The sequence below is a fragment of the Apium graveolens genome, chromosome 3 (genome assembly GCF_009905375.1).
Source record: "Apium graveolens cultivar Ventura chromosome 3, ASM990537v1, whole genome shotgun sequence".
Taxonomy (NCBI): domain Eukaryota; kingdom Viridiplantae; phylum Streptophyta; class Magnoliopsida; order Apiales; family Apiaceae; genus Apium; species Apium graveolens.
Window position 1 is genome coordinate 298,076,268 of NC_133649.1, and position 14,154 is coordinate 298,090,421.

Here is a 14,154-nt window from a genome sequence, read left to right on the forward strand (position 1 = left end):
CTTTTGCCCAGCACTAGTACAAAAATGACTTTTAGCCACGGTCAAAATAGGCCTTTAGCGTCGGTTTTTCAGCGTGGTATATGCAGGGGACGCTAAAGATATATTCTTTTTGCGTCGGGTAATTAGGCGACAATAAAAGTTTTTAGCGTCGGTTAGATGACCGACTCAAATTTGCCTTTAACCGACGCTCTTGCTTGGACAATTGCGTCGGTCCAATAAAGTGCCGACGCTGGAAGTTGTAATTAAATGCGTCGGTTTTATCAAAAAACCGACGCTGAAAATTAATATTAAAGGCGTCGGTTGTTAAAATTGACGACGCTATATGTTTATGTTAAAGGCGTCGGTCGTTGAAAAAGCCGACGCTATATGTGTATGTTATAGGCGTCGGTTGTCGGTTGTTCAATAAAACCGACGCCTAAAGTACTGTAAAAAAATAAATATTCTTTTCGTTTTTATTGATATCCTGAACCTGCTTTTTACAAATACCAGCATTCCCATAAATATAACTGAATAATCAAATTAACTAGGAATCAAATTGAAATTAAAGTAGGTCTCAAGCTATCTTTTCAATTTTTTGCACAATGTTGGACCTCTAGTCCTTTTATTGGAACTGGACTCTGCATTATCTTTATCTGCATTATCTTTATCCATAGCAATTACCTACAACAATATAAGATAAACAAGTGAGGAAGAAGTAGAATTATTTTTTTGATTTCAAAACCTATTATAGACTTGTAACAGTAAAATGTGTATACAAGTTGTTCTGTAAAAATAATTACCACCCACGGTATTTCTTCTCCACTCTGTTTGGACATAAGAAAGGTGAGCCAAAATCACAAACACACACACATGTTTCTGCTTAAAAACACACACACATGTTTCCAAACTTCTTACCTGTAAAAAGGTTCACAACAAACAGAATTATGAGTTTCTGCTTAAAAACATGTGATTTACTGCTAACATATCTCTTAGAATATTATTTCAAGAAACGTGTAATTTTGCTCGTAATTCTAATAGTAATGCACAAACAAGTCCTAACATCTTTTATCTACATATAACAAAGTACCTGCTATAGATTTGGCCTTGTGAGAAGAGGAAAAAGTATATCCACGTATATTCGTTTCCTCTTATAATAGCCAAAATCTCTAAATAATCCATAAAAAACAGACGCCTTCCACAAAAGTTTAGGTCGGGAATTGTTATGGGGGTAAAGATTCATATGCAGCATTTTCTGAAGATCGGAAAAAAAAAACCCAGAAACACGTCCTCAATGACCTGCCAGTCCCCTCGTATCTTTTGAGCTTATGTTTTTACTTCTTGTTCTCCGAACAGAAGAGATGTCAGACCCACTCTCCAGTCAGACATCATCAAAACATCATTCTTTCCAGTTATTAAAGAAGGCAGACCAGCTTTAAGTTTTGTGTTTGACTGAAACCTCCTGCTTGACAAACATTTCCATTGATGACCTTAACAGATATAACAAAGACCTATAGAAGATTCAAACAACATAGATATACTTTTTTAAGATAGTTCGCCATTGTCATAGCAACCAATGGTATAATATAAGATGTATTATAACTTTACCATCATAATAAGTCAGTAGTTACATTCTGGAAAACTGTTTACGAGTGTTTTACTAATCACTACGATAACCCTACCCCAAGTACTTATTTAAAATCTATAGCCATTAATGTATATCAACTCATTTGCCAGGTTTATCAGCCAGTTGGTCAAAAGACAGATCCATAACATTATACTGTTTCACAATAATGAAAGCTTATATGTACTACGAAAACAGTAGATATAACCGGACTATCCAGATGTGAAGAGGGTGAAGCCAATTTGGAATCTAAGGTAACTTGATATCCAACCTTTTGCTCAAAATTTCTAACTTACCCTTGTTTCAATATTAAACATAAAAGTTAGATCAGTCTATTATCAAAGGTAGATAAAACTGCATTTGTAACACACGACTCCACCAGATAATAATGGTAAAAACCATGAGGCAGGAAGAAGCGATAAATATTTGGCTTAAACGACGATTCATATTCCGCAGAGATCAGAAACTGTCCATAAAAAAAATACAGTGAAAAAGATGCATACACTGGAGACAGAGGGCCTTCAAATGCACTTAGACATGCCTTGGCGTTGCTTGTGCTTGAGATTCGCTGTGCATAATATGTAGACACGACCACGATGTTCGACGGTTCTACAGAATTCACACATCTTCATCGATGACGACACCTTCACTTCACCACAGATGGAAACAAAGGAAACCATCAGAGCGAAAGATAAAAACACGCAAACAAATATCGGTCAAAGTAGTGGGACAAACTCTAACATACCACGAAAACTGAAACTTAATTTGTAATTCGAAAAATAAAGGCAAAACTAGGAAACTGAAGAACACTACAAGGGAAGTACATAAAACAAGCAGGACAAGAGAGGAGAACACATTAGATATTACTATATTAGGGCTGTGTTTCAGTGTTTGGCAGGACAGGACTGCGATGTTGTGAAGTAGCGTAAGGTGGAAGGGAATATAAAGAAACACAGAAGCAGACAGAAGAAGTCTAGAAAGACGTTGAAAATTTCCAAAGCACAGGAAAATCAACAACCAAACAATGTAAAAAATGATTTAGATCTAAATTAATGGAATGGAATGAGCAACACAATGTATAATATGTCTAAATGTCAACCAGATAACAAAATCTATCTTAACTATACAATTCATTTTACTAGAGAAAACGGTGCACCACATTCTCCCCTCCCTATTTGCATAATATATCACTCTGAATTATAATACCTAGAACAGCGTGATTTACTATGATTTATATAGAAAAACATCAAATCCTACCAGAACTATTTACTACTTCACCCTTACTTTTCCAAGAAAGTTAACATCTAAAATCCAGAGAAAAACGTAGAAAGCAACAACTTCGTGTCAGCTATTTCTGAACCTTAGAGTTCTAATAAAAACGACAATAGAAACCAATTATAAAGCAAAATAGGGCTTAATCAAAGCACAAACCCTGCACTTTGCTAAAGATACCACAAAGTTTTCTCAAATCGAATATATCTTTAGCGTCCCCTGCATAAACCCTGCACTTTGCTACTCTTTGCTTATACAAAGTTGCTTTTCACAACCATAGAGAGGGATCAATTCATTTCATGTAGTTATTATATAATAGGCGTAGAGCTATAAAGTACTATAAAAGAACTTGGGCAAAAAGATTAAAATGAATGTTACATAAGATGGACATAGATAGGGCAAGATACGATCAAGTAACTTGATTCGCCAACCCTAACTAATCTATAAACATCTTATTAATCATCTAATAACCGAGAATCATCTTCTCTAAGCATCAAAAGTTCCGTGGAAGACTAGAACTATGATATTGACACACCAAAAGTAACAGTCCCGAATATTTTGCTTCTCACAATACTGCTAATTACACATTTATTCTTTCCACCTAAATTTTACATTCGACACTAAATTATTACATAATGCAGAACCATAATTTAAATCACAGCTACGCACAAAAACATGTCCAAACATGTCCATAAAGTTTAACTCAATCTCATCCTCTTTTTCCAGATCAAAATTCATACCACAAGCTTACTCTGCACTATGATGACAAAAAACCATTTTACACAAACAACATAACATATTACGAATATCAAACAAACAAACACAATTAATCGAAATTCAAAGCGAAAGAAGCCAAGACCGAACCTCTTAACGACATAACCGCAACCTTTATACAACTGCTGCTTGTCATCTTTCAAAATATGCATATGACAAAAGCGCGTAAGCTGCATCGCCTTCATTTTACATCCCTGAAGCGCACAACTATTACCAAACAACAAAGGCGTCACCACCGCCTTATTCTCACCTTCTTCAGCCTCTCCTCCTCCATCACAATTATCAATACTATTGTTCACCAATTCTACATCATTAATAATAACATTATCGGTATTATTATCGGTCAAAAATAATTTAAAATTATTCCATTGATTAATTGTATATTTGGGTAGATTCAGGTATAATAAAAAATGATACTATTAAAATAAAAATATATAGTAATTTGATATTTAAGATATAATAATATAATTTAAAATAACTAATATTAATATTAGAGGAATTACAAAAAATACTAATTTTTCTAGTTTTATTATCTTCCAAAAATATTTGCAAAAATACTGTACAACCAAAATCAACCATATGTGCATATGTGCAATTAGTTGTATCAAATTTTTTTGGTTGCATTTGAGGTTGCACGTACTTATAGAAACTCGTTCAGATTCCATCTAGTTATATCGAGTTGTACAAAACCATATTTTTTAAAACAAAATTGAAATGATGTAGAGGAGAAGTGGATAGCGGTTTTGGGAAAGAAAATTGAACGACCCACTGCTATTAAATATAAAAATAAATTTTACTTAGAATATGTTATCTACCATAACTCATTCTGGATACGCTATACAACTTGTATTTTAGATAGCGTGTACAAGAAAAACGCTACTTAACTATTTTTTATTTTTTCCAGCTTTTCTTAAAATGACTTATATAGCGCTTTTTTAAAAAGTGGTTTGTAAGCATGGATCTTCCTTAGCATATAGGATAAAATGCTATGTAAGCTAATGTTTTCTAAACTCAAATTTGTAGTAGTGAATGCTTCTCTTCTGATAATTATATATTTATATTATTTTTTCCTTGACCAAAATAAATATACCTCATGCTTGGATCATTGAAATTATGTATAATATTTTAAAACAATTTTATTTATAATTGTTATGGATAAAAAACTAATATATATAATTGCTGTATTTATTAAGATTCGGGAGCTCAAGGCCTTCAATGGCTGCTCTCGTGTTTCGTAGCTTAATTCTGCCTTTACGAGATGCCTACGTATCTCTGTGAGTTAGAGAATCAAGCCAAAAAACGTAGTTCTGATTTGTGGGGTGAGACCCCTTATATAGATGTTGGTGGTCCTTGAATTGGACTTGGTATAGGAGACTTGGTGGGCAAGTCTCATAATTAGAATGGACTTTGGAGTCCTAGATAGTAGGAAACTGATTCCTTATCCTTTTAGGTCCCTTTGAGGCTTATCTATAAGGATTTATATCCTTATCAGGACTCTTCTCAACAGCTGATTTTTCCCTTATTAATTAATTACGAAATTAATTAATAATCAGGGCTTTTGGGCCTTTTTTATTCTACCAGACCTGATTCGGTCCATCAGGCTTAACCTTTCTGGTCTGAATATCATATATCTTCTTATTGGGTCCAGCAGCCCATTATCAGGATTTATTTATCCCTATCATTTGCCCCCCAACTTTTGGGAAACATTGATTAGGTTTCGCAGAAGTTAAGTCTATTCATTCCCTTACAGGGTTTCGTTCTTGCGTAAAGTGTGGAGCGACCTACACGTTTACAACGAATTTTCCTTTTATTTAGGAATTATTTTGATTTCCAGGAATTTTTCCCTTATTTCCGGGATTTTTCCCTTAATTTCTGGATTTTTCCCTTAATTTCTGGGATTTATCCTTAATTTTCTGGCTTAAAATGGATCAGAATGCATGCAAAATCGACCAGGATGCAGCCAAAATCGATCAGCATGCATCCAAATCGATCAGGATGCAGCCAATCGATCAGGATTCCTGATCGAATTAGCTCAGGATCTTACACTCTGGTCGACGAAATTCCTGATCGATTTCGATCAGGATGCAGCCAAATCGATCAGGATTCCTGATCGAATTAGCTCAGGATCTTACACTCTGGTCGACGAAATTCCTGATCGAATTAAGTGACTTTTGACCATTCTGATCGAATAGCATATCGACCAGGACTTTCTTCTATGTCGATCAGGACTCTGATCGATCTTAGCGTTTTTCTTCCTTCTTGCTCGAATGAGGAATCGATCAGGATCTTTTTCGGATCGATCAGGACTCTGATCGATCTTATGGGATTTCTTCCCTTCTGTTCGAATGAGTTATCGATCAGGATCCTTTTTTGCGTCGATCAGGACTCTGATCGATCTTATGGGATTTCTACCCTCCTGTTCGAATGAGATATCGATCAGGATTCCTGTTTTTGCGTCGATCAGGACTCTGATTGGTCCAGTTTAAAATTCTGGTCGATTTTTGACCATTCACTTTCCATGGGAGCTTCTAGATTATTCCTGATATTTCTAGTAGATGGGCTTTTAGGTTGGGCCTGGCTAAATGGGCCTAGAAACGCCTCGTATTCCGAGCTTTTCGCCTATATAAGTGTAGTGTGAAGTGAGAATCCTCACTTCACTTCTCATTTCTCATTTCTCATTTTCTCCCATAAACTTCTCTAGAGTTCTCCCTTTGAGTAGGCGATTTCCGGCGAGCTCACAGCCACCGTAGCTCCACCGTTTCTCAAGCATTTCTGGGTTTCAAGCTTTTAAACGAAGCATATCAATGGCGGATCGCGAATTGGCTCGTTTGCAGAAGATGAATGTCTCTAAAAGAGGTACAAACATTCAAATTCAATCTCCATATACTTCCCTCATTGATATGATCAACTCGAGAGGTGATGAATATCCTTCTCTATCTGAGTTAGATTCATATAATCATGGTAACACTTTTCATGAGTTAGATGGTAGAATAGAGTTCATGAACACCCTGTACAGACTTCCACCCCACCTTAGGATTACTCCAGCCGCCCCTGGGGATAGGACTTGTAATTGGGAGGGGGATACCCTGTTCATTTATCGAGGAGCCCTGACCGCAGGTCTTAGGTTCCCATTCCACGAATTTATTCCTCGTTTATTAGCCGATGTACAAGTCAACCCTTGTCAACTCCCTCCCAACGCCTGGAGGAACATTATCTGTTTTATGGTCCTTTGTCTTAGGAATAGCTTCCCTCTTTCCGTAGCTGTCTTTAGGAAAGTTTTTCAATTCTATAATAGTTCTATGAGTCAGCCGGGATGGGTTTTAATTCGCCAACGGCCCAAAATTCCCCATATCTTTGATAGTAATTCTATAGTCGAGAACAACCCTAAATGGAGGGATGAGTTTGTGAGGCTGACCTGGGCTGGGGGTGATTGGGCCACACTCTTTCGTAGGCCCTTTTGTAAAGTGTCAGATGGGAGCCCAGGTACCATCAGATTATCTGATGAGGAGGAGCTGGCCTATCAGGCCTTAATTTCAGATGATGGGAAAACAGACACCTGGACCCTTTTAGAGGAGTTTTCCTTGAAGAAAGTCGGTCTCTCTCAGGCCAGTGATAAGGGTAAATTTATAACTGGATAATCTATTTTTCTTTACTTGTAACCTTTTATATTCTGCAATTTAATATCCTTTCTACTTTTTCTTTCAGCTTGTGAGGCTATTAACAACGTTAATAGGCCCAAGGAGGGGGAATCTGGCCGCCAGAAGAGGGCCAAGTTAAGCAGGGACCCCAGGAGCAAATCTGATGGTCCTTCTTTCCTTAAGCCCCACGTCCCGGTGGTCGAGCTGGGGGACGATGTGGATCCTCCGCTTAAGGCACACTCCTTCAGGCCTAACTGGGGCTTTAGGAGGAGCGATACGGTGGTTGGATCCACCAAACATGCCAAGGATTGGTCGTACCACTCCATCACTCCCCACGATTTCACTGACATTGTTACGGGGAGTGATATCGAGACTATTGAGCTTCTGGGTTCTCAAGCCCAAGCTGCGGTAATTTTCTTTTTCCTTCTCTTCCTTTTGTGAATTTCAGCTTTTCTTGTACCCCAATGAATCTGTGCTAACTCGTACATACTTCTTTGCAGAGTAACACCTATTTCCAAGCGGCCCTCTATCAGGCTAGATCCTGGAAGGGTAATTCTGATGATTTTGAGAAGGAGATGAAGAAGTGGGAGGAAAGAGCCAAGGTCCTGGAGAGGAAGTTGGACACGAAGAAGGAGGAGCTGGATAAGGCTCATTCCGAGCTGGTGAAACTTAGGAGCGATAAGGAAATGCTCATTGATGACTACATGGGTTCTGACAAGTTTAAGAACCTCATGGAGATTCATGATGAGGGTCTTTATTCCCTTCAGTTCACTCAGGGATGGGATGCGGCCGTGAAGGCGGTTTCTGAGAAGTACCCGGGCTTAGTCAACCCTAAGGACTTTATAAGTCCTGAGCAGGCTGAGTCGGAGGACAGTCTTGATGCCCTCTTCAACTCCTCCCAGCCAGATGATCGCATCTTGGATCCTAACACTACTTCTCCTCCTGCTTCTCCTGCGAAGGATGCCGAAGGTGCTGACAAGGAGAAAGAGAATGAAGGCTCCCGCATGGAGGAGTAGTTTTTCACTTTGTAATTTCATCCCTAATTTATGCCTGAACTTTTGTTTGTACCAGAATTTATTACCCTTCGGGGCTATTTATATGCTATTCTCCTTATTCGCATCTTTTTTATCTTTCCGATACTTTAATGTGCATTCAAACTTGAACTAATTAGCCACGCAAGTGCTATCACAACTCAAACATCCATAGGTTGAAATAATTTCGATTTCTTCAGTTTGAAGTCTGGTTTTTCAAAACCTTACATAGCATGGGTTCGACCCTAATCAATAATAACTAGACAATGTAAATTCTACTGGAATATAAAATCCTATGCAAGCAAAGCTTCCAGGTGCTTTTAAACCTACTTGTCACAATGACAAGTGAGAATCGTACTTCGCCTATCTTACACGTAGTAAACCTTCAGGTTTTGTGCGTGCCAGGTCCTCGGGACTTCAAAACCATCCATAGTCTCGAGCTTGTAGGTTCCTCTACCTTGAACACTCTTGACTCTGTACGGCCCTTCCCAATTTGGGGCAAGCTTCCCTTTTTGTCCTACACCAGATGCTTCTATCTTCCTCAAGACTAGATCGCCTTGTTTAAAAAACCTTTCTTTAACCCTTAAGTTATAGTAGAATGAAGCTTTTTTCTGATATTCTACTATCTTTGCATGTGCTTTATCTCGCACTTCATCAATTAAATCCAGGGCTAATCTCTGCCCTTCCTCATTTTCTTTCTCATCGAAAGCCTGAATCCTTGGAGAGGAATGTGATATCTCCACGGGAACTACTGCTTCCGCCCCATATGCCAACATGAAAGGAGTTACATCTGTCGTGACTCTACAGGTAGTCCTATAGGCCCATAATATGGGAAGTATCTCATCTACCCAATTATTCCTCGACTTTTCGATCCTCTTCTTTAGTCCATCCAGGATTATCCGGTTTGCTACCTCCGCTTGCCCATTGGCTTGCGGGTGAGCCACAGAGGTGAACCGTAACTCAATTTCATTTTCTTCGCAATACTTCTTGAATTCCTCGTTGTTGAATTGTGTTCCATTGTCAGTGACGAGGATACGGGGAATTCCATATCGGCACATAATGTTTTCCCACAGGAATTGTGCAACTTGCTTAGTTGTGATTTTGGCCAAAGGTTTGGCTTCGATCCACTTGGTGAAATAATCAATGGCTACAATCAGAAACTTCCTTTGTGCCGTGGCCATAGGAAAAGGCCCTAGAATATCCATCCCCCACATTGCAAAGGGAATAGGCGAGTTGATAGAGGTCAGCATCTCGGGGGGTTGTCTAACAACTGGTGCATGCTTCTGACAGCGATCACACTTCTTCACATATTCTTTGGCATCAGCCATCATTTCTGGCCAATAAAAGCCTAAACGGGTTATCTTATGAGCTAAGGCTCTGCCCCCCAAGTGTTGTCCACAAATACCTTCATGCACTTCCTCAAGAGCCAAGCGTGCCTCATCGGGCCTGAGACACCTTAAGTAAGGAACCACGAAAGATCTTTTATACAGAATCCCATCTATCAAAGAGTACCTTAGTGCTCGAACAGTTAACTTTTGTGCCTCAGCTGCATCGCTTGGCAACCATCCAGTTTGAATGTGAGCCTTAATGGGATCGATCCACGACGTTCCCAGGCCTATGGGAGCCACAAGCTTAACATCTATGCTTCGCGTCTTTAAAACACGGAAGTATACACTTCCTGAACTTTCTTCTATCTCAGATGAAGCAAACTTTGATAGCGCATCTGCCTTAACATTTTCTTCCCTTGGAATGTGTTCAACATGACATTCATCAAATTGTGTCATCACAGCCCTTACTAGGCGGACATACTTAGCCATCGTATCATCCCTTGCCTCAAATTCTCCCTTTACCTGGGATATGATCAGCTTCGAGTCTCCACGGACCTTTAAATTTTTGACTCTAAGTGTCCCAGCTAGACCAAGGCCAGCTATCAGGGCTTCATATTCTGCCTCGTTATTCGTGGTTGGGAAGTCTAGCTTCATAGCATACTCAATTAAGAACCCATCAGGGCTTTGCAAAACCAACCCTGCTCCACTGGAGTTTGTTTTTGATGCTCCATCAAAATAGAGAACCCAATACTCTTTATCATCCTTCTCCTTGCTTTCATTATCAACTCCCTTATCTTGAGTTATGGTATCTTCCTGCCCCCCGACTTCTTGGTTAGGTATGGTACATTCCACCACGAAGTCAGCTAGTGCCTGGGCTTTTATCGCCATACGTGGCTTATACTTGAGATCGAACTCTCCCAGCTCTATTGCCCACTTAATCAATCTCCCACTTGCCTTGGGACTATGAATGATGTTTCTCAGGGGCTGATTTGTTAGCACCTCAATCTGGTGAGCCTGAAAATAAGGACGCAGCTTTCTCGAAGCCATTACCAAGGCTAGAGCGAATTTCTCAATAGTTGAATAATTCAACTCAGCACCATGCAAGATTTTGCTGACATAGTATACGGGTTTCTGGACTTTCGGTTCCTCCTTAACCAACACCGCGCTCAAGGCGCTCTCTGAAACAGCCAAGTACAGAAATAAAACTTCATTCAGAACTGGCTTGGCCAACAACGGGGCCTGGCTCATATACTTCTTTAACTCTTCAAATGCCTTCTGATTTTCCTCACTCCATACAAAGTCCTTGATGTTCTTTAGTGACTTGAAGAATGACAAGCACTTGTCTCCTGACTTGGAGATGAATCGTCCTAGCGCAGCAACCCTTCCTGTGAGCTTCTGAACATCCTTAATAGTTTTTGGGGGTTCCATGTCCAGGATTGCCTTTATCTTATCGGGGTTAGCCTCAATTCCCCTCTTTGAGACCATCAATCCCAAGAATTTTCCAGATCCTACTCCGAAAGCACACTTCGTAGGATTCAACATCATCTTGTGGTACCTCAGGACCTCAAAAGCTTCCCTCAAATGGGTTATGTGATCGGTCTTTACTAGACTTTTGACTAACATGTCATCAACATAGACTTCCATAGTCTTACCAATAAGATCCTTAAAAATTTTGTTTACCAACCTTTGATAGGTGGCTCCCGCATTCTTGAGACCAAACGCCATAACAAGATAACAATAAACACCAAAGTCAGTGATAAATGATACCTTTGGAATGTCATCCTTATGCATTTTGATCTGGTTGTATCCGCTAAATCCATCCATGAAGCTCAGCATCTCATGTCCAGCAGTGGCATCAATCAAAGTATCAATTCTTGGTAGTGGAAAACAGTCTTTGGGGCATGCATCATTCAGATCAGTGAAGTCTATACACATCCTCCACTTTCCATTAGCCTTCTTCACCATTACAGGGTTTGCTAACCACTCCGGAAATTGAATCTCCTTAATGAAACCAGCCTCTAAGAGCTTCTCTACTTCCTGTTTTATAGCCTCTTGCCTTTCCGGGGCAAAATTTCTTTTCTTTTGTTTCACTGTCTTCCGGCTTGGATCTACGTTTAGCTTGTGAGTAATTAACTCCGGGTCTATGCCTGGCATATCGGCTGCTGACCATGCAAACACATCACTATTTTCTTGCAAAAATTTCATCAACTTCCCTCTAAGGGGCTCCTCTAATGTGGCTCCAATGAAAGTCTTCCTCTCAGGATCCTTGGGGTCTAAAGGGACCGAAACCAGGTCTTCAGCTGGCTTTCCTCTCTTCTCATCATTTTCTCAAACATCCATATCTTCAATAGGAAGAACCTGCCCCCCGACTCCATCCGCCCTCAAAGAGGCCACATAACAGCTTCTAGCCATTTTTTGATCTCCTCTCTCTTCTCCAATCCCATTTCAGGTGGGAAACTTCATAACTGAATGGTAGGAAGAGGGGACTGCCTTGAAGGCATGTATCCCTATTCTCCCCATGATAGCATTATAGGTTGAACTAGCCTTTACCACCACGAAATCCAGCATCTGAGTTGCTTGCCTTGGTTCCGTACCTATGGTGGTTGGCAGCTTGATTATCCCTTCTACAGGACACTCTACTCCAGCAAATCCATATATCGGCATGTCGGTTGGTGTTAACTGGGAATCGTTATACCCCATCCTTAGAAAGGCGTCATGGAGCAAGATATCCACAGACGCGCCATTATCAACAAGGACCCTCTTAACTGGGCTGTTTCCTATTATCGGTGTTATGACTAGCGGGTCGTCATGAGGAAACTTGACTCCCTCTAGGTCAGAATCATCAAAAGCCAATGTTACCTCTGTCCTGGCCCTTTTCGGGGCTTCTCCTACAATATGCATAACCTCTCTAGTATATGCCTTTCTGGAATTCTTGGACAATCCAGCAGCAGTTGGACCTCCAAAGATCGTGTTTATCACATGCCCTCGAGGTCTCGATCCTCCATAAATGGTGTTTATAACAGGTCCTCTAGGTTGGGGATTTCGCCCCTGATCGTCTTGGTCCCTCCTACGATCTTCAAAGTTCCTCCTTCCATTATTATTCCTGTCCCCTCCTTCTCCAGTATACTTATTCAATCTTCCTTTTCGAATTAGAAACTCAATTTCGTCTTTCAATTGCCTACACTCATCGGTGTCATGGCCAACATCTTTGTGGAATCTGCAATACTTGCTCTTATCTAGCTTGGCAGGATCAGCCTTCAAGGGCTTAGGCCAGCGAATATCTCTGTCTTTCTCAATCTCCATCAAAATCTGACTTCTAGGAGCATTCAGCTTAGCGTATTCAGTGAACTTTTGCCCAGGTCCTCCCTTCTTGGGGGTTGAATCAGGATTTTGTTCGGTTCTAGGATACTTGTCCTTAGCGATATACTCCAGATCAGTTTTTCGCTTCTTGCCTCCAGTGGGCTCATTACTTACTGCGGTCTTCTTCATGCTTTCTTCAACTTTGATATACTTCCCTCCTCTCTCTTCTCCAATCCCATTTCGGGTGGGAAACTTCATAACTGAATGGTAGGAAGAGGGGACTGCCTTGAAGGCATGTATCCCTGTTCTCCCCATGATAGCATTATAGGTTGAACTAGCCTTTACCACCACGAAATCCAGCATCTGAGTTGCTTGCCTTGGTTCCGTACCTATGGTGGTTGGCAGCTTGATTATCCCTTCCACAGGACACTCTACTCCAGCAAATCCATATATCGGCATGTCGGTTGGTGTTAACTGGGAATCGTTATACCCCATCCTTAGAAAGGCGTCATGGAGCAAGATATCCACAGACGCGCCATTATCAACAAGGACCCTCTTAACTGGGCTGTTTCCTATTATCGGTGTTATGACTAGCGGGTCGTCATGAGGAAACTTGACTCCCTCTAGGTCAGAATCATCAAAAGCCAATGTTACCTCTGTCCTGGCCCTTTTCGGGGCTTCTCCTACAATATGCATAACCTCTCTAGTATATGCCTTTCTGGAATTCTTGGACAATCCAGCAGCAGTTGGACCTCCAAAGATCGTGTTTATCACATGCCCTCGAGGTCTCGGTCCTCCATAAATGGTGTTTATAACAGGTCCTCTAGGTTGGGGATTTCGCCCCTGATCGTCTTGGTCCCTCCTACGATCTTCAAAGTTCCTCCTTCCATTATTATTCCTGTCCCCTCCTTCTCCAGTATACTTATTCATTCTTCCTTTTCGAATCAGAAACTCAATTTCGTCTTTCAATTTCCTACACTCATCGGTGTCATGGCCAACATCTTTGTGGAATCTGCAATACTTGCTCTTATCTAGCTTGGCAGGATCAGCCTTCAAGGGCTTAGGCCAGCGAATATCTCTGTCTTTCTCAATCTCCATCAAAATCTGACTTCTAGGAGCATTCAGCTTAGCGTATTCAGTGAACTTTTGCCCAGGTCCTCCCTTCTTGGGGGTTGAATCAGGATTTTGTTCGGTTCTAGGATACTTGTCCT

At 40.4% G+C, this 14,154-nt stretch overlaps 1 long non-coding RNA gene across 2 annotated transcripts; it reads right to left on the minus strand.

Moving 5' to 3' along the window:
- Positions 1 to 424: 424 nt before the first annotated feature.
- LOC141713743 (uncharacterized) lies at positions 425 to 3,918 on the minus strand. 2 transcript variants are annotated; one of them, XR_012572028.1, is made up of 5 exons: positions 3,737 to 3,918; positions 2,104 to 2,244; positions 1,067 to 1,438; positions 780 to 894; positions 425 to 660 (listed from the first exon to the last, which is right to left on the minus strand). It is a non-coding gene; the product is annotated as an uncharacterized LOC141713743 (long non-coding RNA). The 2 variants fall into 2 exon arrangements; XR_012572027.1 differs by having other exon boundaries at positions 2,104 to 2,249.
- Between the last annotated feature and the right edge of the window lie 10,236 nt (positions 3,919 to 14,154).